The sequence below is a fragment of the Lathyrus oleraceus genome, chromosome 5 (assembly GCF_024323335.1).
Source record: "Lathyrus oleraceus cultivar Zhongwan6 chromosome 5, CAAS_Psat_ZW6_1.0, whole genome shotgun sequence".
In the NCBI taxonomy this organism is placed as follows: domain Eukaryota; kingdom Viridiplantae; phylum Streptophyta; class Magnoliopsida; order Fabales; family Fabaceae; genus Lathyrus; species Lathyrus oleraceus.
Window position 1 is genome coordinate 593,778,448 of NC_066583.1, and position 25,842 is coordinate 593,804,289.

The following is a 25,842-nucleotide window of genomic DNA, read 5'->3' on the forward strand; positions in this document are numbered from 1 at the left end:
ACGTGACAACCATTTTCTTGATAATCTTCTGGATATTCTTATTAGCAGCTTCAACAGCCCCATTCATCTTGGGTCTGTAAGGGGAAGCATTATGATGCGCAATCTTGAACTCGCTACATAGCTCTTTCATCATCTTGTTGTTCAAGTTAGATCCATTATCGGTAATGATCTTATCTGGCACACCATAACGGCATATGAGTTGATTCTTGATGAACTTATCTGGTCACATTAGCATATGATGCTGCTTCAACCCACTTAGTGAAGTAATCAATTGCTACGAGAATGAATCTGTGTCCATTGGACGCTTTCGGTTCTATCATGTCGATCATCTCAATTCCCCACATGGAGAAAGGCCATGGTGATGAAATCACATTCAGAAGTGTCGGGGGAATATGAATCTTGTCCGCATAAATCTGACACTTATGGCATTTCTTCACATATTTGCAGCAGTCAGACTCCATTGTCAGCCAATAGAAGCCTGCTCTCAACATCTTTCTGGCCATGGCATGCCCATTGGAATGAGTACCAAATGAACCCTCATGGATTTCAGTCATTAACAGGTCTGCTTCGTGTCTATCCACGCATCTGAGCAACACCATGTCAAAATTCCTCTTATAAAGTACATCACCATTGAGGTAGAAACTGCCTGACAATCTCCTCAAAGTCTTCCTATCTTTTACAGATGCCCCAGGCGGGTAAATCTGGCTCTGAAGGAAACACTTGATATCATGATACCACGGCTTATCATCTTTCACTTCTTCAACTGCAAACACATGAGTTGGTCTGTCCAAGCGCGTCACAGTGATGTTGGGAACTTCATTCCAAAGTCTAACCACAATCATTGAAGCAAGTGTAGCAAGAGCATCTGTCATCCGATTCTCATCTCGAGGAATATGATAGAAGTCAACCTTAGTAAAGAATGTTGAAATCCTTCTCGCATAATCCCTATATGGAATGAGGCCAGGCTGATTCGTTTCCCATTAACCCTTAATCTAATTAACAACGAGGGCCGAATCACCATATACATCAAGATGCTTGATCCTTAGATCAATGCACTCCTCCAATCCCATAATACAGGCCTCATACTCAGCCATATTATTCGTGCATTTGAAAGTTAGCCTTGTTGTAAAAGGAAAATGTGTGCCCTGAGGAGTAATAATCACTGCCCTAATACCATTTCCATATTGATTTACAGCGCCATCAAATACCATGCTCCAACGGGAACCAGGCTCTGGCCCTTCATCGAGCGTAGGCTGATCACAATCTTTCATTTTCAAATACAGAATCTCTTCATCCGGGAAGTCGTACTAAACTGACTGATAATCCTCAATCGGCTGATGTGCCAAGTGATCTCCCAAGATACTACCTTTAATAGCCTTTTGCGCTCGATACTCAATATCATACTCAGATAACAACATCTGCCAACGGGCAATCCTTCCGGTTAAAGCAGGTTTCTCAAAAATGTACTTGATTGGATCCATTCTGGATATCAACCAAGTCGTATAATTTAACATATACTGGCGTAAGCGCTTAGCAGCCCAAGCCAAAGCACAGCATGTCTTCTCAAGCATTGAGTATCGAGACTCACAATCGGTGAACTTCTTACTCAAGTAGTAGATAGCATACTCTTTCTTTCCTGATTCGTCTTGTTGACCAAGGACACAACCCATCGAGTCTTCAAGAACTGTCAGATACATAATTAACGGTCTTCCTTCCACAGGCGGAAACATAATTGGAGGCTCAGACAAATACTCTTTAATATTGTCAAAAGCTTTCTGGCAATCCTTGGTCCAATCATGGGACTGATCTTTCTGGAGGAGCTTGAATATCGGTGCACATGTGGCAGTCATGTGGGATATGAATCTGGAAATGTAATTCAAGTGGCCAAGAAAACCTCGGACTTGCTTCTCAGTTCTGGGCGCAGGCATCTCTTGTATTGCTTTGACCTTTGCAGGATCAACTTCAATACCTCTTTCCTTGACAATAAAGCCCAATAACTTACCGGAACGGACTCCAAATGTACACTTGTTGGGATTCAGACGAAGCTTATACTTTTTCAAACGCTGAAAAAGCTTCAACAGGTGCTATACATGTTCAATCTCCGTTCTTGACTTAGCAATCATATCATCAACATATACCTCAATTTCCTTGTGCATCATATCATAAAACAAGGTAGTCATAGCTCGTTGATACGTGGCTCCGGCGTTCTTCAAACCGAAGGGCATCACTCAATAATAGAATGTTCCCCAAGGTGTGATGAATGTTGTCTTCTCCATATCCTCGGGTGCCATCTTGATCTGATTATATCCGGAAAATCCATCCATAAAAGAGAAGACATTGAATTTAGCCGTATTGTCTACCAACATATCAATGTGTGGTTGAGGGAAATCATCTTTCGGGCTAGCTTTATTCAAGTCTCTATAGTCCACACACATTCGGACTTTTCCATCTTTCTTAGGCATGGGCACAATATTGACCACCCATTGAGGATATGTAGAAGTCACCAGAAACCCCGCATCAATTTGCTTCTGAACTTCCTCTTTGATCTTTACTGCCATATCAGGATGAGTTCTTCTGAGCTTCTGCTTCACAGGCACGCACTCAGGTTTCAAAGGTAAAAAATGTTGCACAATATCTGTATCTAGACCAGGCATGTCTTCATATGACCAGGCAAAGACATCGACGTATTCTCGTAGCAACTCAATCAACTCCTTCTTCACAGATTTTTCCAAGAGTGCCCAAATCTTCACTTCTCGCACACAATCCTCAGACCCCAAGTTAACTGTTTCCAGATTCTCAAGATGCGACTGAATGATCTTCTCTTCATGCTCAAGTAGACGGGTAATCTCGTCAGGAATCTTTTCAACATCATCTTCTTCCGCCTCAAATACAGGGAATTCAAAGTTGGAGATGGTGTTGGATCATTATGTTCAATGGATTTGATTAACCTGCATAATGATTTTGGATATAAAGAGCTTTAGGATTCAAACAAGGCAAATCATTATGAAGATGAAAAGGTTGATTTTATTCTATTTTGAGGTTTTATGTGATCACCAATTTCATGCAAAAGCGAAAAGGGAAAATAATCGGAAAAACAAACATTTAACATGAATCTATTGAATGAAAATATCAATGTATTTAGTATCAACAATGTCATCACTCCTCCTTTTGGCACGAGAGAAGGGTTTTTAAACACAATGAACATTACTTTGACTTATGGATAACTGTTGGAATATCCACAGCGACCCAATTATTGCAGATCCCCCCAGGGATGACGAAGTTGCCAAGATCCTCTTCGTCCTCTTCCAAGATGGCAGCAGCCTCCTCGTCTTGACTGGTGTGGATGAAACCTCCACTCTTGAATAGCCCTTGCAAATTGGAAACCCCAGAAGAATAACCTATGCCAGCCCGGGACTTGTTGTCTTTTAATTCAATCATTTTCCCCAAACCAGCAGTTGCGCCATGCTCAATGGCCAACTTTGCATCTTTGTAGGAAGCAAATGAAGAAATTCCTTTCTTAATAGGTTCAGCGACAGATAAAGCTTGGAATGGAGTTCCAACTTCATCCTCAGCATCTATATAAGATAAGGAAGACAAATGGCTAACCAGGAGAGCCTTTTCTCCCCCTACTACCACCAGCTTCTTATTCTTCATAAACTTTAGTTTATGGTGTAGGGTGGATGTCACGGCACCAGCCTCGTGAATCCATGGTCTGCCTAAGAGACAACTATACGATGGGTGAATGTCCATAACCTGGAAGGTAATTTGGAAATCACTTGGTCTGATTTTGACTGGGAGATCGACCTCACCAATCACAGTTTTGCAAGACCCATCGAAAGCCTTCACAACTATTCCACTCTGCCTCATGGGAGGCCCCTGATATGATAGCTTCGTAAGAGTGGACTTTGGCAATATATTCAATGATGACCCAGTGTCCACCAACACATTGGACATGGCGTCATCTTTGCAACTCATGGAAATGTGTAATGCCAAGTTGTGGTCTCTTCCCTCCTCGGGGAGATCAGAGTCACAAAAACTCAAGTTGTTACAAGCGGTAATGTTTGCAACAATACTGTCAAATTGTTCTATCGTGACATCATGATCCACGTACGCCACATCCAACACCTTCCGCAGAGCTTCTCGGTGTGGTTCTGAATTCAAAAGCAATGATAACACATATATTTTGGATGGCATTTGTAGAAGCTGGTCTACAACGTTGTACTCGCTTTTCTTGATGAGCCTCAGCATCTCATCACAGTCTTCTTTCGTATTGCCACTCGGGCCAGCAGAAGCAGGAGTTCTTAACGTAGAGGAGGGCTTAACAACAAGTGCCGGATTCGGGGTGCTCCCAGCATTCCCAATCGGGCGTTCAACAAAATCAGTATCAGCACTTCTTTGAACATCAGCTTGAGTCTTCGACGGTGCTGAAAATACACGACCGCTGCGGGTCAAACCACTAACATCGGCAATGTTAACAACAGATGAGGAGGGCAAGGACACCTCTTTCCCATTTTCCACTGCCACAGCGTTGTAACGATAAGGAACCGCTTTCTCAGAGGAGTACGGTACAAGTCCGGCTGGCTTGATAGTCAGAGCTGGAGAAACCTTCTGCTTGCTACCATCATACTTGATGACAACAGGCTCAGGTATCCAGAACACCGGGGAAATTACGTTGACTTCGGGCTCATCTTCATCAACATTTCTATTCTGAAGGATCTCAATGACTCCTTCGTCCAACATCTCTTGCACATCTTTGCGCACCTGGCGACATCCTCTCTAATTAACAGAGCAGACTCTACATCTATCGTGATCATGCTCATAATGGCTATAGTCACACAGCAATATATGCATCTCAACCAGCGATTGTCGGATATGACTGACATATTTCACCTTGTACTTCCCAGGGCAACCCTGGACCATATTGACAGTCTTCCCATGCTCGGGCAATGGATTCTTCTTTACATTCGGACCTACGTCCTCGAAAAACAAAATCCCGCTTCTCACAAGGTCTTGCACCTTGGTCTTCAGGGGATAACAGTTCTCTACGTCGTGTCCGGGAGCACCGAAATGATACACACAATGAAGCTCGGGCTTGTACCACCACTGGGGGTTGGTAGGTACAGCGGGAGGGTCTCGCGGAGTAGTCAATTTTCTATCGATCAGCGACGGATAGAGTTCGGCATAAGTCATCGGAATTGGATCAAAAGTGACCCTCTTCCTCTCATAGCTGGTGCTGGCATTATTGTTGTTATTTCGAGGCTGGTAGGCCTGCTGTTGTTGTTGATATTGCTGAGTTTGCGATTGCTAATAATGCTGAGCTTCCCTGAAAATAGGTGTTATATGAGCCACCTGATGCTGACTGTTGACTGGGCGAGCAATCTTCCTCTTCACAGAGGGTCTTCTCTTGACATGGGAATACACGACATGTGCCTCTCCCTCCTTCTTCTTTGCAAAGCTTCCATACCTCTTTGCTGAAGAGCCTTCATCTCTAGTCAGGCGTCCTTCATGGACCCCTTCTTCCAATCTCATCCCCATATTCACCATCTCGGTGAAGTCTGAGGGAGCACTGGCTATCATCCTCTCGTAGTAAAACGAGCTCAAGGTCTTCAAGAAGATCTTGGTCATCTCTTTTTCCTCTAGGGGAGGCACTATCTGAGCTGCCAATTTGCGCCACCTTTGGGCGTACTCTTTGAAGGTCTCTTTCTCTTTCTGGGACATTGCCCTCAATTGGTCCCTATCCGGGGCCATATCCACATTGTATTTGTATTGCTTGACGAAGGCCTCGCCAAGATCGTTGAAAGATCGGATGTTCGAACTCTCCAAACCCATGTACCACCGAAGAGCGGCACCGGACAGACTGTCCTGGAAGTAATGGATGAGCAGTTGGTCGTTGTCAGTTTGCGTTGACATCTTACGAGCATACATCACAAGATGACTGAGAGGGCATGTGTTTCCCTTATACTTCTCAAAGTTAGGCACTTTGAATTTAATAGGGATCTTCACGTTGGGCACAAGGCACAACTCAGTAGCACTTTTACCAAATAGGTCTTTCCCCCTCAAAGTTTTCAGTTCCTTGTGAAGCTCAAGGAATTGGTCCTTCATATCATCCATCTTTTCATAAACGTCTGGGCCCTCAGATGGCTCAGAGTGGTAGATGGTATCTTCGACCCTTGGTAACGTGTGCACAACGGGCGGTGGCACTGAAAGGACCGGGCTAGATGCCGGCATAGAAGCAAGGGTAGGGGCGAAACCCTCTGGTACAAAGTTGGGGGGCATTCCCCATGGGAACCCGGCTGGCATAGAGGGTGCAAAATAAGCCGTTGCAGCAGGCACAGTAGAGGTCACGATCTCGGAGATGACCGTCCTCTGGGGAGGAGTTGAGGGCGTTGGAGAAGATTGGCCCTGAGTGGCCAAGAATGACTCCATCAAGGCAGTCAACCTGGCTACTTCCTCCTTCAGCTCGCGGTTCTCTTGTTCTAGATGATCCATCAGTCTCGAAGAATTGGCTCTGGTGTATTACCGGTGAGTCAGCTTGTCTTTGAAATAAATGAAGAACACAGAGTTAGACCACAGGACAAGAAGCCGGGAACAAAACCTGCTTATGCACATGATGCATGCAATGCTCGTGCATATGATTTGTTTTTTTTTATTTCAAAGGAACTTTAGCGTCTTATTTGCAAATTTTGGAAATATTACACTTTTATCACATATGGAAACATAATATCTGGGAAATATTTTACACCAAAGAAGTACAGCATTGGTAACCCTATACAAGAGAAAAGGAAAATAATCATCCTATGCATCCCGAGAAACAATCATCTAAATCTCGGGACACAAGTAGATAGGAAGCACAAAGTCTCTTCACCTCTTCCTCATAGGCTGCCTCCATATTTGCCTTCTCCTTGGCAAGTCGATCGTACTTCCTCTTCCAGAACCGAGAAGACTGAGGAAGTAGAGAAGTCCATGTATCATTAGGATCATCAATAACCTGATGCTCGAGAAACTCAATCAAAGCATCCTTTTCCTTAATCTGCTGAAGTAACTCTTCTCGTTCACGGATCCAGGCACGTGAACGGTCTTCGTCTCTCAACTCCTCTACTCCTTGGTTAGGGAGGGTTGAAGGCCCAGCCATAACCAAAGGTGTAGGTCTTGGATACTCGTAAGGCATGAGATACTCAAACGCTCTCTTCCTAACCCAATCAGTATAAGGTTCCAAAGCGACACAATTCTTCGGACCCAGCTCATTCCTTCCTTTCCTATGAACCTTGTGCCAAGCGCGGACCATCCTAGCTTTCAAGCCTTGGGGATCTTTACCCTCCTGAAAGAACACACCCTCTAACAGAATGTTATTGGGTTTATCCTTTAGGGGGAACCCAAGCTGACGACGTGCCAAAACAGGGTTGTAGTTAATTCCACCACATGTACCGAGAAGAGGTACATTAGAGAATTCACCACAAGAGTCGATAATTTGCACACCATCATACACACGGTTGTACCAAGAGATATCATCATTAGTGAGAGACATAAGTCTCGTGGACCACCGTAGACATCCCTTGTTCTCCTTGAAGGCGACCGTCCGCGGTAAGTGAGAAATAAACCACTTATACAACAGAGGCAAACAACACACAATGGCACCACCACCCTTTGCATTCCTCATATGCAAGGAAAAATAAGTGTCACCCAACAGAGTCGGAACGGGATTAAGAGTAGAGAAGATCCTAATAGCATTCACATCTACAAACTTGTCGATGTTGGGGAACAACACTAACCAATAAATGAGAAGTACAAATATGGCTTCAAAGGCATCCTCACTCATGGCCTTCCCATACATAGTAGCTTGAGCAATGAGGAACTCAGAAGGGAGACCTTGAATTCCACCTTTGGTAGTCATATGAGCACCAACCAGAGATTCATCTATATGCAACATGTCAGCTATCTCTTGAGAAGTAGGAATACTCTCCAAGCCACTGAACGGCAACTGGTCTAGAATAGGTATACCCACAAGGTAGGCATACTCCTCAAGCGTGGGCAAAAGCTGAAAATTCGGAAATGTGAAGCAACGGTACAAAGAATCATAAAACTGCACCAATACACTCATCAACCCTTCATCCACCTGAGTAGTCAGAAGAGGAAGAAGCTTCCCAAAACGATCCTTGAAACCCAAAGGATCTAATACATAGGATGTCAGATTCCTTAACTCTTTCAAATCTGGTAGTCTAAAGTTGTATTTCTTTGTATTCCTTCTTTGTCTTTCCATGTCTGAAAATTTACAAATAGACCTCTTAAGTTCCTTGAAAAATTTCTTCATTATTGATGATATGGATGCAAATGGGTGCATGAATGCATGAATGCAACAATCACACTCAAGGATCAAGCAAAGCACACCAAACAAAGGTCGTGGGATGGATCATGTTATCCTTAATATCAATCATCCATTTTGGTGGATTATGGTTTACACCTTATCAACACCCAAGTTCCATTGATATTAAGGGCACATGAACGGATCAACCATGAATCAAGGGTTTGTTGCAAGTCACGAGCATGGAGTCTCGGTTAAGAACCACCCAAAGGGAGTGTACTAGGGTTTAACCTGCCAAACATGTTCTACAAGAGGTTCCCATAGTCATCATCCCATCTTTAGGATATTATCGGAGAAACGACTACTCGTATTCCAAAAATATTCTCAAGAGAGACTCTTATGAGTGTAGTATCGCGTAACAATCGTATCAAATCTTACACTTGAACGACTTTCGCACTACATCCTAAGAATAGGCCAAGATGAGCTTGGTAAACTAAGGTCCTTGGCTTCTAAGGTCTATATTGGAAACAGTAATGTCTAACCACAACTACTTGTGTGACATTATTGATTCCAACATAACCTCCACCAAGTGAATGAGCTTGCAAGTCAACTTGCTAAGGAATAACTCCACACAAGTCAACGAGACTATGCCATTCTCCTATCCTAAGTGCACTCGAGTTCGGGTGTAGAACTCATCTCACAAAGATCACCAAGCATACAAGGAATTAATATTCAAGCAATCCAATCATTACATACAATACAGTAATCCCAAATTGCACAAAAATACGTCACAAAACAATATAATACAACACAACAAAATATGAAAAATAGGAAAAACCCACTAGGAAAATACCTCCCCAGCAGAGTCGCCACTTTTCTGTAGCGGGGTATTCGTTACCATTAGAGATATTGACTAAATCCAAGGTAAATCATACAAGTCGAGTCGCCACCGCACTTCTATTTATCCAAAGGAATGGTTAGAAAGCGAACAAGAACCTAAAAGTTTTATCGAATCAAAAACTAGTAAAAGAGAGTCAGAGATCTGGGTAAGGGGTTTGGTTATGCAATCTGAAGGTGTTAGGCACCCAAAACATCCTAGGTACTCCTAGGGAGCCCTTTTCATACTTGTTGCAAAGTTTTTTGTTTTTGTGAAAATTTGTTTGTGCAAACATGATTGAAGAGATGAGAAGAGAATATACAAGTTATTTACATATTTTGTGTTTGGATGGATAAACCCATTGCCTACGTACCATCTTAAAAAAGGTAGGATCCAAACCTCGTAGTTCGGGGTAAAAATCTCAAAAATGAGTTGGTGAATTGATTGGCCCAAAAGCTTTGAGGTCTTTTGTTATCCAAGGGAGAAAACTCAACCTAAAACCACAAATCCACCATGTGAGGATAGCTTCAACATGCTAGTGAGGGGTTAACCCTATAATAAGCATGGAAGACTCATTGTCCATCACTAAGGATATAGGTGAGTATTACATCTACCTTAAGGATAACTCAAACCTAATAGCTAAAGGTTATGAAAAGTTTTCGATTAAGAAGTGTCCATTGAAACCACAAAAAGCATTTGAATGGGTTATATTTACCAATGAAAAGTGTTTACAAAATATGGTCAAAGTTAACTTAAAAGTTCAGTTCAAAATAAGTATTATGAAAAGAGAGTTTGAAAATCAAAAGCATAAGGCTTAGGTTTCTAATGTTTGAAAACAATGGTTAAATGTTTGCACAAAAAGTTTTGGCTTGGGTTAGAGTGGAGAGAAGAAGAAGAAGGGCTAAGATCCTAAGCAATGCAAAAATGAGGGATAAGAACAAAACCACAAAAAGGGTTCCTCTCTTGAGATCATATGGATGATCCAAGTAGCTCCCATCCTTTGGAATAAGCAATCACAGAAACATGAACTCAAGCAATCATCAATCAAATAAACTTTTTGAAGGCTCTTCAAGGCATCTTGTAACTCTTTCTCTTAGAAGCTCATGGCAATGGTTCCCCAAATTTGAATCAAGGTGGAATCCTTAGCACAAGAACACACACATCAAAGAGTCTTATGAAGAAAATCAAGAATGGACAAGAGTGAGTTTAGAGGTTAGGTCCTTCATGATCATCTTCAACATTAAGGTCCTTTTACTCTAATTTTTGCATAGGGAATATCCTAGAAACTAAGTCCATTTGTCCATTTCTTTGCATTTGGTTCACAACAATCAAAACAAAACACAAGCACACTGATATATACACAATTATGTGCTCAAGTGAGCAAAAGGCAAATTGCATTAACATAAACATGTGCTCAAGTGAGTAAAGGAAAAAGCAAATGGATAATATGTGCAAGAATAGTAAATTGCATTAAAAGTAAAGAGCAAAAAGTAAATGTTAATGGTTAATGATTAGTGTTAGTAGTTAGTGTGCCATAAGGCAAATTTAGCGCTATGTTAAGCAATCGTAATTGGACTTATGTAGAAGTCACAACTATCTGAGGCCGGTCAATAATAATGTAGGCAACAACACAAGTTAGAAGTCTTGATTAGTGAACCAAGTTCCAACAACTTGCCATGCCAAAAAGAAGAAGAGAATTGATCTTGTATTGGTTTAAGTCTTTTGCATAATTTAGGAAACAACCTATCCTTAATGCAAAGCCATTCACTTGATCAATTGATCAAGATGAATTAGATTTGAATCAAGGAAGATTGAGTCTCCCTAATCAATGCTAACTTATCAACCTTCAACTCATTGATCAAAAAAGAAAAAGAAGAAGAAGAAGAAAGAGATGAATAAGGGAAAAGGAAATGGAAAGAATAAAGTGCATAAGGTGAAATAAAATGTACCAATCCATATGTGTTGACCAAATGACATTGAAAGTCAAAGTCAAACAATGAGAAATCAGCAATGAGATGAAGATTGGAGGTCAAACAAATAAGCAAAATAGTTTTGGCATTTTTAATATTAAAATAAACTTGAATTAAAAATAAAAGAAAAGTCAAACTTCAAAATCACTTCAAATCAACCTTGAAAGGTCCAAGTGATTTATCCCAAGTTCAACAAGGTCAAACAAAGTTTGATAAAAAATTTCAGCATTTTTAAAAGTCAGAAACTATTTTTAATCAATTAAAAATGAATAAAAATAACCTAATTGAACTAAAATCTCAAATAAATCTCAAATCAATTAAAAAATTGATGAGAATATTTTTCATAGATTCATCATCATTCAAATAGGTTAAGAAAATATTTTTGTAATTTTTGAATATTGAAAACTATTTAAAATGAATTAAAAATAACCAGAAAAGAGAAAATTCATAAAAAATATCAAATGACAAAATAAAAAATATTAAAAATCAAAATTAGAAACTAGAATTTATTTGAAGAAGAATGCAATTGGTCCCATATTTTTTGGATTTAAAATGAAGAAGATATGAATTTTTGAAAATAATGGACATAAAAGAAATAAAAATGGAAATTACAAAAATCAGAAAAAACCACAAGCGTCTGATCAAGCCTCATTAATTGACGTGGCTGATCAGACCGATGTGAGATGCGCGCGCATGGAAGGCATGAGTCAACTGAGAGACATCCAGCATTATTGAAAGTCATAAGATCCAAAGGACACGATTCAATTTGGAAACATGATCAAACGGTCTGGATTTAAACTGGTGAGCGGACGGTGGTGTACACCACCATCTTCTCCGGCGAGTACATGAACTCCGGCCAGAGTTGCAGGTTCACAAACCTCAACCAAAATTCATGATCCATACATCAAAATGAAGCTGGGGTGATGTACATCACCCCTGTAACCTTGAATCACACTCAAAATTCCTATAGAGTAAGAAATCTTAGTTGGAAGGTTCAGGTATAAAAAATGCAGTTCAATAAAACACGAAATTGAAGCTACCACTAGCTTGCCTCTCAAGTGAGGACTTCAGAAAACACATTGGCCAGGCAAATAGATCAAAGAGTAATGAGTTTCAAAGAGAAAACCAGTTGATGATCACCTTTGAATTCTGGAGATTTGAGCTTGCTTCCTTTGGCCAAACAGAAGATCAATGGAGTATGAGAGAAAGGTCTAGGAACTTTAGATCTAGAAATTCAACCTGATTTAGTTGAATTTCAGATTTGAGAAATTGAAGAAAATTGAAATAGTTCCTTTAGGTGTCTCTCGGTTTCGATTTCTGCAGCCCTTCAGGTTGATTCATTGATGAAATTTGAATGGAGTGAGGCTCTTATTTATAGATGGAGAGGCAAGGCAAGTGTGATCAAAGCCGTGTGCATGGAATTGGATATTCATTGCATGGGCTTGCATGATCATTCAAAAGGCCCAAATTCAATGCCAAATGCACTCTGAAGCATAATTGAGCTGAAATGGTCGTGGATTTGGCAATGCACAAGCTTGTATAATGAGTTTCAACATGTTATGCATAATTATGCCTAAAACTTCTCCTTTTCGAAAATGCCATTTGCCAAATCCAAACATGAGCATGTGAGTAATGGTTGGAAAGGTCTTGATGTAAGGAATAAATGTTATGTTGGACAAAAATCCATTTGAAGTGTGGAAATTGGTGAAATTTGAGTTTAAAGTGTAAGGTGCAAAACATGAAAAGGCAAAGTTTCCAAATTTGGCCAATGTTCAAGCCCCTCTATTTTGATTATTCAAGCCCCAAATGAAAACACCTCTAACATAAACGTTGTATATCTTTTCAAGACAATAAAAATGGACTTAAATTTTGCATCATTTGGATTTTTGATGAAAGAGTTATGGGCACTTAAAGTTGGACTTTTTTGCCTTTCAATGCATTTGGTCCAAAGTGACCTATAATGTTTTGCATTATCACATGTATTTCCTTTGAGATTTTGAATTTTTGTTCAACGTAACATTTGAAGTATACATCTCAAGATTTCCAATGCATTTGATCCCACCTCAAAATCATGAAAAATGAATGAGTTATGTTCTTGGGAAGTTGACCTAAAATTAGGGTTTCGGTCAAAATGACCTATAATGTCTTGGAATGGGAGATGACCTTCCAAGATTTAAATCATTTTTTTATGAACATGAAAGTTGTTCATATTGTCCTTAAGAACAGTTTTTCTTTTGGTACCATCTCCATTTGACTAACACATAAAACGTTAGGTCTCAGTGTATTTCAGAATAGTCAGATGAATTGACTGATCAACTTCTCAAGCCCACAACTCATATCTTGATGAATTGATGATTGAGGACACTAAAATAAGTTCAAATATGCATGAAATGATAAATTAAAGAACTTCCCTTGATTGCATTTGATCATGGGCTGAGGTTGCTTCAAGAGCAAGGCATTGTGGATGATCAGATGAACTAGGGTTTCCTTGGGGAACAAACCTCAAACCCTTTGACTTGATTTGATCAAAATGATGGATTGAGATGCTAGGGAGGCATATTTGATGGATGAGAGCTTTGGGAACCATTACCATGCTTGCTTTCATCTTCTCTTTGCCATACCTTTGTACTTATGATCTCCTAGAGGCTTTTGACCTTGTGATTGCTCAAGCTATAAACAAAAGATGTTAGTGACATATTTTTGTGCTTTTGGTTAATAAACAAAAATGAGAAAAACAATGATATACAATTCAAGCATGCTTGGTGATCTCAAACCACTCACAAGAAGAGATCCCACCCAAAGGTAAGGAGCCAAGATGCTTATGATCCTTGAGGCTTTGCAAATGCAATGTTATGATGCCATGAGGGATCTTAGGGTCAAAATTGGGGTCTTACATGAGAGCATGGATGTTTATGAGAAAATGGACGAGATGAAGGATCAGTTCCTCAAGCTGCGAAAGGAATTGAAAACATTGAGAGGAAAAGACCTGTTTGGGAAGAGTGTTGTTGAACTCTGCTTAGTCCCAAATGTTAAGATCCCGATGAAGTTCAAAGTCCCTGACTTTGAAAAGTATAAGGGAAACACTTGTCCACTTAGTCACCTTGTGATGTACGTCAGAAAGATGTCAACTCAAACTGATAATGATCAGTTGTTGATTCACTACTTTCAAGACAGTTTGACTGGTGCACCTCTGAGATGGTATATGGGGCTAGACAATGCAAGTGTTCGCACATTCAACAATTTGGGTGAAGCTTTCGTGAAACAGTACAAATATAATGCGGACATGGCGCCTGATAGAGACCAGCTAAGGTCTATGTCTCAGAAGGATAAGGAGACATTTAAAGAGTATGTCCAGAGATGGAGAGAGCTTGTCGCTCAGATTAATCCTCAATTGGAAGAGAAAGAGATGACGAAGATTTTTCTGAAGACCCTGTGTTCGTTTTATTACGAACGCATGATTGTCAGTGCCCCCAGTGACTTTACCGAAATGGTAAACATGGGGATGAGATTAGAGGAAGGAGTCCGTGAGGGACGTCTTTCTAAGGAAGATGTATCGTCCAGTAGGAAATATGGAAGCAATTTTGCTAAGAAAAAGGAAGGGGAAGCCCATGTAGTGTCTGTAGGGAGGCAAAGGAGGCCTCATGTCAGAAGAAACCCTCAATCGTGTCAGCATCAACATCAAGTTTCATCAATAATTCCAGTGTTTTTAAACAATTCCAACAATCAATCAGTGCCAATTCAACAATAATGTCAACAACAACTGCAACAAAGAACCATCTACAACAACAACAATAATCAACAACAAAATTTCGAGAGGAAGAAAGTCATTTTTGACCCTATTCCTATGTCATACGCCGAACTCTACCCATCTTTGGTTCTCAAGAACCTACTTCAACCAAGAAATCCACCTCAAATTCCCGAACCACTTCCATGATGGTATAAGCCTGAACTCCGTTGTGCCTTTCATCAAGGAGCTCCCGGCCATTATATTGAGAACGGTTACCCGTTGAAGTACGAGGTACAAAAGCTTGTGAAGAGTGGGATGGTGTCCTTTGAGGACCGTGCACCGAATGTGAAAGCTAATTCGCTTCCCGCTCATGGTAACTCCTCTGTCAACATGGTGGACGGTTGTCCAGGTAATTTTTGAGTGTTTGATGTGAAGGAGAATTGCGACCCAAAGCGCAGCGGAAATTAAAAATTTTCTTCTTTAGAGATCCTTACGAATGGTCATGATCAGTGATAGAATATTTACCTCTTGTGACGGTTGAAACCTTTGGTGCAGATCTCTTGTGACGATCAAAACCTTTGATGCAAATCCACGAAGCGATCACGAACGTTGAACGATGACAACGTCTCTACTCAGTCCACACGAACGGGTTCCTTCAATCTCAGTGCTAGCTGGTACGAATGAAGGCTTTGAGTGAGAGAGAGAGAGTGATAGAAAACGAAAATAATGCAACCGCAAATTTTTGCTTCTGCACAAGGGTTCTATTTATAGAACCACTTGTGTGGGCTTCAAGCTAAAAGCCCACTTAAGTGTATTTTGGCCCATATCTTATAATATGCCCAAAGTCACTTAAGCCCATGGTACCGTACCATATTTCGTATTCTACTCAAGTACATCGTACCTTACGATGTTCCATAACTCACTTAAGGGCACCGTACCTTACGGTATTCCTTAGTTACTCTATCTCTCATCAATCCGTCCTTTGTGTGTGACCCTGTAGGTTTTCGCGGCGTTGGCAATTATATTAAATCATGTATTTAACATAATAAACAGTGAGAGGTATCTAGCAACACATCACTGCTACCCAAGACACGAAAATGTCATGTGATCTGACAATTTCTTTTGTGATAATACTTATGTGTATAATTACCCTTTTGCCCTTATGTCTATATTGAACACAAGGCATAGACCGTGTCATCCTTGTTCAGTTCAATATTGGGCCCATAGACATTTATCCTGTTACGCAGGATGGGCAAATTCCATCTAGGACACTCATGTCCCTCAGCATGCTTTGTGGAGTACCCATCAACTGTCTTTATGGTTATCCAGTTACGGACAACGTTGGATCAACAATAAAGCACTCGACTCTACATCTAGGATCCATAGTGGTTTCAGGTCGAAGAGTGGAATACACTATTATCACCATGAGAATAACTTATGACACCTTGCATAACTTTCTATATAGTATTCTCATAGCGGGTCAATCCGGTATAAATATTACTCCTAATATTCATACCTATGTTTAAGACTTGATAACTCTTTATCCATGATCCATGAGATGCGATCATCAGTCTACAAACATAATAGTCTTAATGCTTTAATGTTATCCCACTTCACACTAAAGCTCGACTACGGATACTTTAGGAATAGTATCCTTATGTTTAATGTGTTCTCATGATTAAGTCACACTTAATACATTAAACGGACTATCTATTCCAGGGACTTTATTAATCAACCATAATAAAGAGAATGCCTTTTATTATTCGATACAAGTACCAAAATGTATTGGCCTCTAGGGCTTACACCAACATGATGTACGACATGTCCGTAGGTGATTGGTGGAAATGCATAAGACCTTGTGTACAATCAGTGACTGTGAGCACGACCATGATGGTTGTTCAATTTGTAGCGTGAACCCCCAGGGTCGTTTGCTTGTCAAGAGAGATATTCAGAGGTTGATGGATGAGAATGTAATCCAGAGTCAACAGTCAAGGGATATAGATGATGTCAATATAATTGTACCAGTTTTTAAAACCCTTGAGTGGGTAGTGATTCAATTTGATAGTAGCAGCAACAACAACAACAAATTGGTATCGTCGTTAGTGATACGGTTAGTGGGCCCTGTCCCGTATGCATCCGATAGAGCTCTGTCGTATCAGTATAATGACACGATGGTGGAGAATGGTCAAGAGGTTCTGTTACCTACAATAAATTTTGTTGTGAATATAGCTGATATTGCGAAGGTGACCTGTAGCGATCGTGTTTTTGGTCCCGTTTTTCCAAAAGAGGTGGTAGAAGATGTTTCAGTTAGTAAGAAGGCTGGTGTACCTTGATAGATCCAGTTAGTGCTCCTGCGTGTCAGTCTGGTGAATCCAGCAAGCTAAAGCCTAACGATGGTGATGAAGTGTTAAGGTTAATAAATAAGAGCGAATGTAATGTGGTAGAGCAACTACTCCAAACTCATTCGAAGATTTCAGTGTTGTCTTTATTGATGAATTCTGAAGCGCACAGAGAAGCATTGCAAAGAGTGTTGGAGCAAGCTTATGTTGAGCAGGACGTGACTCTTGATCAGATTGACCTATTGTGGCTAACATTACTTCTTGCAATAATCTGAGCTTTTATGATGAATAACTTCTCAAGGAAGGCAGAAATCACAATCTGGCATTACACATTTCAATGAATTGTAAGGAGGATGCACTGTCAAATGTTCTAGTTGATATTGGTTCTTCTTTGAATGTACTCCCAAAATCAACTATATCCAGATTATCTTATCAAGGCGCCCCGATAAGGTATAGTGGCGTAATTGTCAAAGCGTTTGATGGTTCTCGCAAAACCGTCATTGGAGAAGTGGACCTTCCAGTGAAGATATGTCCGAGTGATTTCCAGATTACCTTCCAGGTAATGGATATCCGCCCGGCCTATAGAAGTTTGTTGGGGAGGCCATGGATTCACAAGGCAGGATCTGTAACATCTACTCTGCACCAGAAATTGAAATTTGTGAAGAACGACAAGCTTGTCGTTGTTGGTGGAGAGAAAGCGCTTTTGGTGAGCCATATGTCATCCTTTACGTATGTTGAAGTTGAGGAGGAGGTTAGAACTCCGTTCCAAGCCTTGTTTATTATTGAGGTAAAGAAAAATGGGGGCATCCATGTCTTCTTTCAAATATGCTCAGAAAGCTATCGAGGCAGGCAGTACAGATCAGTGGGGGCCGAATGGTAGAAGTTGCAGAGAACAAGAGTAGGGCCAGATTGGGATTTCAACCAGTGTCGTTCAACATCAAAGCTGGAAATGAGCAACCGAGTTTCCGTAGTGGAGGGTTCATCCATGATAACGAATAACACTCAGCTGTTTTGATCGAAGGTGATGAAGACAAAGACTTCGCCAACTTTGGGACGCATGGCCAGACTTGCAACAATTGGGTTGTTATTGATGTTCCCATTATTGTCCATCGCTCTAAGTAATTTGTTTTTCATGTTTTAAGAAAAATCATTCTCCTATGCCTAAGGGAGAAGTGAACATTGTTATGCATTTCTCAATTATCATTAATAAAATACAATTCTATTTCATCCACATCTATGATGTTTTATTTTTACTTTTTGCCTTTCTGAAAATGGTAATCACAAAAAAACATCAATAATAAATAATAATTGTCCATCTGTATAATATTTGGTCACAATTCACTTCTCTAAAATCATAATATCAAATCATTATGCATATTGGTTTCCAAATCCATTGAATACAATGATCCTACTCCCTCTCCAAACTTTGATTTCCCTGTGTTTGAGACTGAGGAAGAGATTGATGCAGAAGTGTATGATGAATTATCTCGCCTACTTGAGCACGAGGAAAAAGTCATTCAGCCATTCGAAGAGAAAATTGAGTTAGTCAACTTGGGTTCTGAAGATGATGTGAAGGAAGTCAAGATTGGGTCTCAATTATGTCCAGAGGCTAAGAAGGGGTTAATTGATCTTCTTTGAGAGTATTCAGATGTGTTTTCCAGGTCCTCTCAAGACATGCCTGGTTTGGATGCTGAGATTGTGGAGCATAGATTGACATTGAAGCCAGAATGCCCGCCAGTCAAGCAGAAATTGAGGAGAACTCATCCTGATATGGCAGTGAAGATCAAAGAAGAAGCGCAGAAGCAGATTGATGTCGGTTTTCTTATTATCGTTGAATATCCGCAATGGGTGGCCAATATTGTGCCTGTTCCGAAGAAGGATGGAAAAGTCTGTATGTGTGTTGATTATAGAGATTTGAACAAAGCTAGTTCGAAATATGATTTCCCTCTACCACACATTGACATGTTGGTAGATAATACAACTAAATTCAAAGTCTTTTCGTTTATGGACGGATTTTCCGGTTATAATCAGGTCAAAATGGCACCCGAGGATATGGAGAAGACCACATTCATTACACCCTGGGGAACATTCTGTTATAGAGTGATGCCTTTTGGTTTAAAGAATGCTGGTGCAACTTACCAGAGAGCTATGACCATTCTTTTTCATGATATGATGCATAAAGAGATTGAAGTTTATGTTGATGATATGATTGCTAAATCAAGTGATGAAGAAGAGCAGATTGAGCATTTGTTGAAGCTATTCCAGCGGTTGAGAAAGTACAAACTCCGCTTGAATACCAATAAGTGTACATTTGGTGTTCGTTCTAGTAAGTTGTTGGGCTTTATTGTCAGTGAGAAGGGTATTGAAGTTGATCCCGCCAAGGCCAAAGCAATACAAGAGATGTTTGCGCCCAAAACAGAGAAGCAAGTCAGAGGTTTTCTCGGCCGCTTGAACTATATTTCAAGATTCATATTGCATATGACTGCCACATGTGCGCCTATATTCAAGCTTCTTCGGATATATCAGTCTTATGATTGGATGGAAGATTTCCAAAAAGCTTTTGATAGTATCAAAGAGTATTTGCTTGAGCCTTTGATTCTGTCTCGGCCTGTTGAAGGAAGACCATTGATCATGCAAGTATGGGTTGTATTCTGGGTCAGCAAGATGAATCTGGAAAGAAGGAATATGTTATTTACTACCTGAGTAATAATTTCAACAACTGTGAAACTCGGTATTCTATGCTTGAAAAGACTTGTTGCGCATTGGCTTGGGATGCTAAGCGTATGCGCTAGTATATGTTGAATCATACTACTTGGTTGATATCCAAAATGGATCCAATCAAGTATATTTTTGAGAAGCCTGCTTTAACTGGGAGGATTGCCCGTTGGCAGATGCTATTATCAGAGTATGATATTGAATACCGATCTCAAAAATCAATCAAAGGTAGTGTCTTGGCTGACCACTTAGCTCACCAACCGATTGAAGATTATCAGTCAATGCAGTATAATTTCCCTGATGAAGAGATCTTGTACTTGAAAATGAAAGATTGCGATGAACCATTGCTTGAAGAAGGGCCATAGCCCGGTTCCAGCTGGGGCATGGTATTTGATGAAGCTGTTAATCAGTATGGTAATGGCATTGGGACAGTGATTATTACTTTTCAAGGCACTCATTTTCCGTTTACAGCTAGACTAACTTTCAAGTGTACAAACAATATGACTGAGTATGAAGCTTGCATTATGGGGCTTGAAGAGGCCATTGATCTCAAAATCAAGTATTTTCACGTCTATGGAGATTCAGCTTTGGTTCTGAATCAGATCAAAGGTGAATGGGAGACGAATCAACCTGATTTGATACCATACAGAGATTATGCGAGGAGGATATCAACTTTCTTTACAAAAGTTGAGTTTCATCATATCCCTCGAGATGAAAACTGGATGGCATACGCTCTTGCAACATTGGCTTCAATGATTGTAGTAAATTTTTGGAATGAGGTTCCCAATTTGACCGTAATGCGTTTTGATAGGCCAGCAGCTCATGTGTTTTCTGTTGAAGAAATCAAAGATGAAAAGCCATGGTATTTTGATATCAAGTGTTTCCTCTAAAGTCAGATTTACCCACCTGGGGCATCTTTGAAAGATAAGAAGACTTTGAGGAGATTAGCTGGCAACTTCTAGTTGAATGGTGATGTGTTTTACAAGAGAAACTTTGATATGGTTCTGCTCAGATGTGTGGATAGACACGAAGCATACCTATTAATGACTGATGTCCATAAAGGTTCCTTTGGTACTCAGTCCAATGGACATGTTATGGCTAAGAAGACGTTGAGAGCAGGTTACTATTGGCTGACAATGGAATATGACTGTTGCAAGTTTGTGAAGAAATGCCACAAGTGTCAAATCTATGCAGATAAGATTCATGTTCCCCCGACACTGTTGAATGTCATTTCCTCTCCATGGCCCTTCTCCATGTGGGGAATTGATATGATTGGCATGATTGAGCCAAAAGCATCAAATGGACATCGTTTTATTTTGGTGGCTATTGACTACTTCACAAAGTGGGTTGAACCGGCATCATATGCAAATGTAACCAAGCAAGTTTTTGTGAGGTTTATCAAGAATCAGATTATATTCCGTTATGGTGTGCCAAGTAATATCATTATTGATAATGGATTGAACTTGAATAAAAATATGGTGGAAGCTCTTTGCAAAGACTTCAAGATTGCACACCATAATTCTTCTCCCTACAGACCTAAGATGAATGAGGATGTTGAAGCTGCAAATAAGAACATCAAGCAGATCATTTAGAAGATGGTGGTAACCTACAAGGATTGGCATGAGATGGTCTCATTTGCTTTGCATGGGTACCGTACGTATATCCGCACTTCAACAAGGGCAACCCCTTTCTCACTTGTTTATGGCATGGAAGTTGTGCTCCCAGTAGAGGTTGAGATCCCATCATTGTGTGTCTTGATGGAAGCTAAGCTGATCGAAGCTGGATAGTGCTAAACCAGGTATGATCAGCTGAATTTGATTGAAGAGAAGAGGTTGACTGCCATGTGCCATGGTCAATTATACCAGCAGAGAATGAAGAAAGCTTTTGATAAGAAGGTCAGGCGTCGTGTATTTAGAAAAGGTGACCTTGTGCTCAAGAAAATTCTATCTTTCAAACCATATGCTAGGGGCGAGTTGACTCCTAATTATGAAGGCCCATATGTTGTTAAAAGAGCCTTTTTAGGCACGCTTTGATTCTTACAACTATGGACGGTGAAGAGTTCACTCGTCCTCTGAATGCCGATGCAATCAAGAAATACTTTTCCTAAAAAGAAAAAAACAGCTCGCTAAGTTGAAAATCCAAAAGGGTGACTTAGGCAAAAATGAGCGTCTTGGTGGATTGAAAACCCGAAAGGGCGATCCAGGCAAAAATTAGAGACATAAAACAGAAAATTCATCCCGATAGGTTGAGTACCCCACCTTGGGGAAATCTATGCAAAAAAATAGGGATTATGGCAAGTAACTGCATTCGGTTGATCTCCAGTCTTAGAACAATCTTGAGCAAGTCAGCCAACTCGGATTCATCATTTTCAACCGAAGCCAAGAGCATAGTGGATATCGAAGTTGGTATAAGGATTAGTGATCATTGTATTCAATTTAGCCCTTTTCCATGTAAATTGCCCTTTTTCAACTTTTGTAAAGATCTATGGAGTCTTGTCATTTACAGGCTACCATTCTATCAAATAAAGTTGAGCTTTTTATCCAATTGTTTCTGCTCTGATTTATTTTTCAGCTAAATAAAATTGAATTTTTATGATGATAATTTTGAAATATTTAAATCAATAAAATTGAAAATATTTTTTAAAATAATAAAAGCAATTACTTTCAAAAGCAATCGACTTTATTAAAGAAATGTTAACAGCAGTCTGAGAACAGGTAAGTCTTAAAAATGTGGAACATTGTTGATCTTCCCCCAAGCAGTTGGTTTGATCACTTTTTCTTCCCACGGCAATTCCGTTTCCCCAGCTGAGCTAGAGGCATATATTCTCAACAATTTGCATAAGTCCGGCATAAGTTTTATTCCCCTCAAGTCACCAATGGAATTCACTCCTGACTCCTGCCAGCACTGATTCTTGAGCAGCATTTTGGTCCTCTACAAGGTTGTCTCCCATTTGATATGGTGTTGACCTAAAATTCCCCGCAGAGTTGACAATTCAGCACATCTTTTCTACCTCCCCAGTCAGGGTCGAGTTGTTTGTGATTGAATGATTTATGTTCATCCCTAGATTTTTCTCCAATTGATGCCTCCATCCTATCGAGATTAGCCGAGTGTTGTAGCGGTGATTCAGATCAGTGACATTTGTATCCTTTGTGATGAGTTCTATAGCATAATCATCAAAACATATACATATTCATGCATAAATTACAGCATCAGATATTCCATTATGCATCTATTATTGCATTTGATTTTATTATTCTGATTCCCTGTTATGGTGACATTATCTTCCCCATACAGATTTGGTGTGTCTGACCTCCTTCAATACTAGAGTGTCACCCCCTAAGTAGAAAGAATTTAACCTTTCTCATTCCCCACTGAGTTATTTCCTCGTGGATGGTTATTATTTCAGATTCCTCCCCAGATTGATTATCTGGATGGAACCACTCCCCCTGAGTTATATCCTCATCGGGTCGGGTCTTTGTTTGACCGTTTCTTTCTAGTTCTTACCTAGATATATGCTTTCGGACCCTTGAGAGTCTATTACCCAGTAACTGGTAATATTCCTCTCAATTGTTGAGTACTTTACTATTGCCCAATACCCGGTAAGAGTAACCTACTTCTTTTGTTATCCCCAGTGGATTCGTTTTACGTTTCCCAAGGTAGTTTATCCTTGATATGTTCATCCTAACCGATGACGAATATTCTTTCCTTTGAGTTTATCCTTGATATGTTCACCTTAAACAGTGACGAATATTCTCTTCTTTGGTTTTCTACCCAGTAAAAGGTAGTTATAATCCCTATTTCATTTCCCATAGAGTATATCCTTGAAATGTTCATCCTAACTGATGACGGGTTTTATCCTCTTTGCGGTCTTCTGCCTGATAACCGGTAGTTGTAAATCATGCTTTCCTCTCTGATTCTATCCTTGATATGTTCATTCTAACCGGTGACAGATATTCTCTTTTTGGTATTCTATCCAGTAACTGATAGATATAATTCCTATTCTTCCCCTGCGGTATATCCTTGATATGTTCATCCTAATCGATGATGGATATTCTTCCCTTTGAATCTATCCTTGATATGTTCACTCTAACCGGTGACATATATTCTATTTCTTTGGTCTTCTGCCCAGTAACCGGTAGTTGTAAATCCTATTTGATATTTTCCCTAGCAGGTTGTTCTTACCCAGTAACTAGTAACGAATACACCTCTTATTCCTCAGTGAGTCATCCTTGATATGTTTACCCTAACCGGTAACGGATGTCTCTTTGTCATATTATGTTATCTTCCTACCCAGTAATTGGTAATGGATAATATACTTCTGGTACTCCTGTGTTGAAGTTTATGCTTCCCCAGTTGAGTTTGAGTGCGCGTTTCCTCAGTGAAGTCACCAATCTCCTGTTGGATTGGGTATTTCAGTTTTGTTCTGATTTACTTGCTTCCCCTACATATTTTATCTTTATCCCCGACTGAGTCTTTCCATTGATTTATTTTAATGGAATTACCCTTGTGTCCCCCGGCAGTTTTAGACATAGTATGGCCTACGCACAACTTTTTATCCCCCAGAGTGTTTGTCTCCCCAGTGAGTTTTCCTTATGGAATGCATTATGCTCCAATGGACTTTCAGTCTCTCTGTATTCTTTTCCATTGTAGAAATATTTTCTCCATATAGATTATTCTTAACATTCATATTATATGCATCATGAGGTCTCTTAGGGACCAAAATTTGTTTCTATATGCTATTATTTAAGTCCATTCTACTGAGTCGATACAAAGATTTTAACCTTCGTCTCCTCATTTAGAATGTCCTTAAATAGGGGCAGCTGTAAGACCCCAATTTTGACCCTAAGATCCCTCATGCCATCTCATCATATGCATTAGCATTGGGATCACACCTTGGCGTCCTCCTTACCCCTCATTCATTGGGTTTGCATTGGGAGAGATTACCAAGCATATTCTGATTGTATCATACTTTGTTTTTCATTATCTACTAACCAAAATACCAAAAATATGCCAATGTATAGTTTAACTCTTTTGTAGGTAGTGTGTATGCTCACATATGCTCCATCAAGCTCATATCTAGGGTTTGAGACCCTCAATGCAATGAGCTCAATCAAGAAATAGTTCACATTGGCTCTAAGAATGATATATAGATCCTAATAATCTTCACATATTATTTTGATCAAGAATTCATCAAGAGTTTGGAGATTGTTTGCCTTGGAAACCCTAATTTATCTGGGTATCTTATGTGACTTCTTCAACAAGTTTCTTCAACATTTGATCAAATATTTCAAGTTATAATTCATATTATATCATCTTACACATATATTATCCTCCATGAGTCTCAAAAGTCAAGAGAATGGCAAGTTAGCAAGATGGTTCATGGTGGTTGACCAGAGAAAGTCAACTAGTCAAAACTGGGGTTCCCTAGACCCTATCTCCTATAATTTTTGTCATATGAAAATGATTCCAAGAGCCAAGTTACTCAAAATGACATTCCAAACAACGTTCATGTTGAATTCAAGATCTATTTTTTCTTGGAAAGTCATTTTTTATAGTGAAAGATTATAGGTCATTTTGTCTAAGCCCTAGTTTGGAGGTCAACTTACCAAGACCATAACTTGCTCATTTTTTATGAGATGAAGTGCATTAAAATTCTATGATCAAATTCAAAATGTCTAATTCAGCTTTTATGTTTGCAGAAAGTTGAAATTCAACTTGAAAATGCATGTGCCAAGAGGAAACATTATAGGTCATTTTGGACCAATACCATTGAACAATTGATTTTCCTCAACTTCTAAAATGCATAACTCCTTCATGACAAATCCAATTGAGGTCAAATTTGTGACCATATTGAATAGGTTTGAAAGAGATACAACTTTGATGAAGGAACTTTTCTCATTTGAAGTCCATAGAAA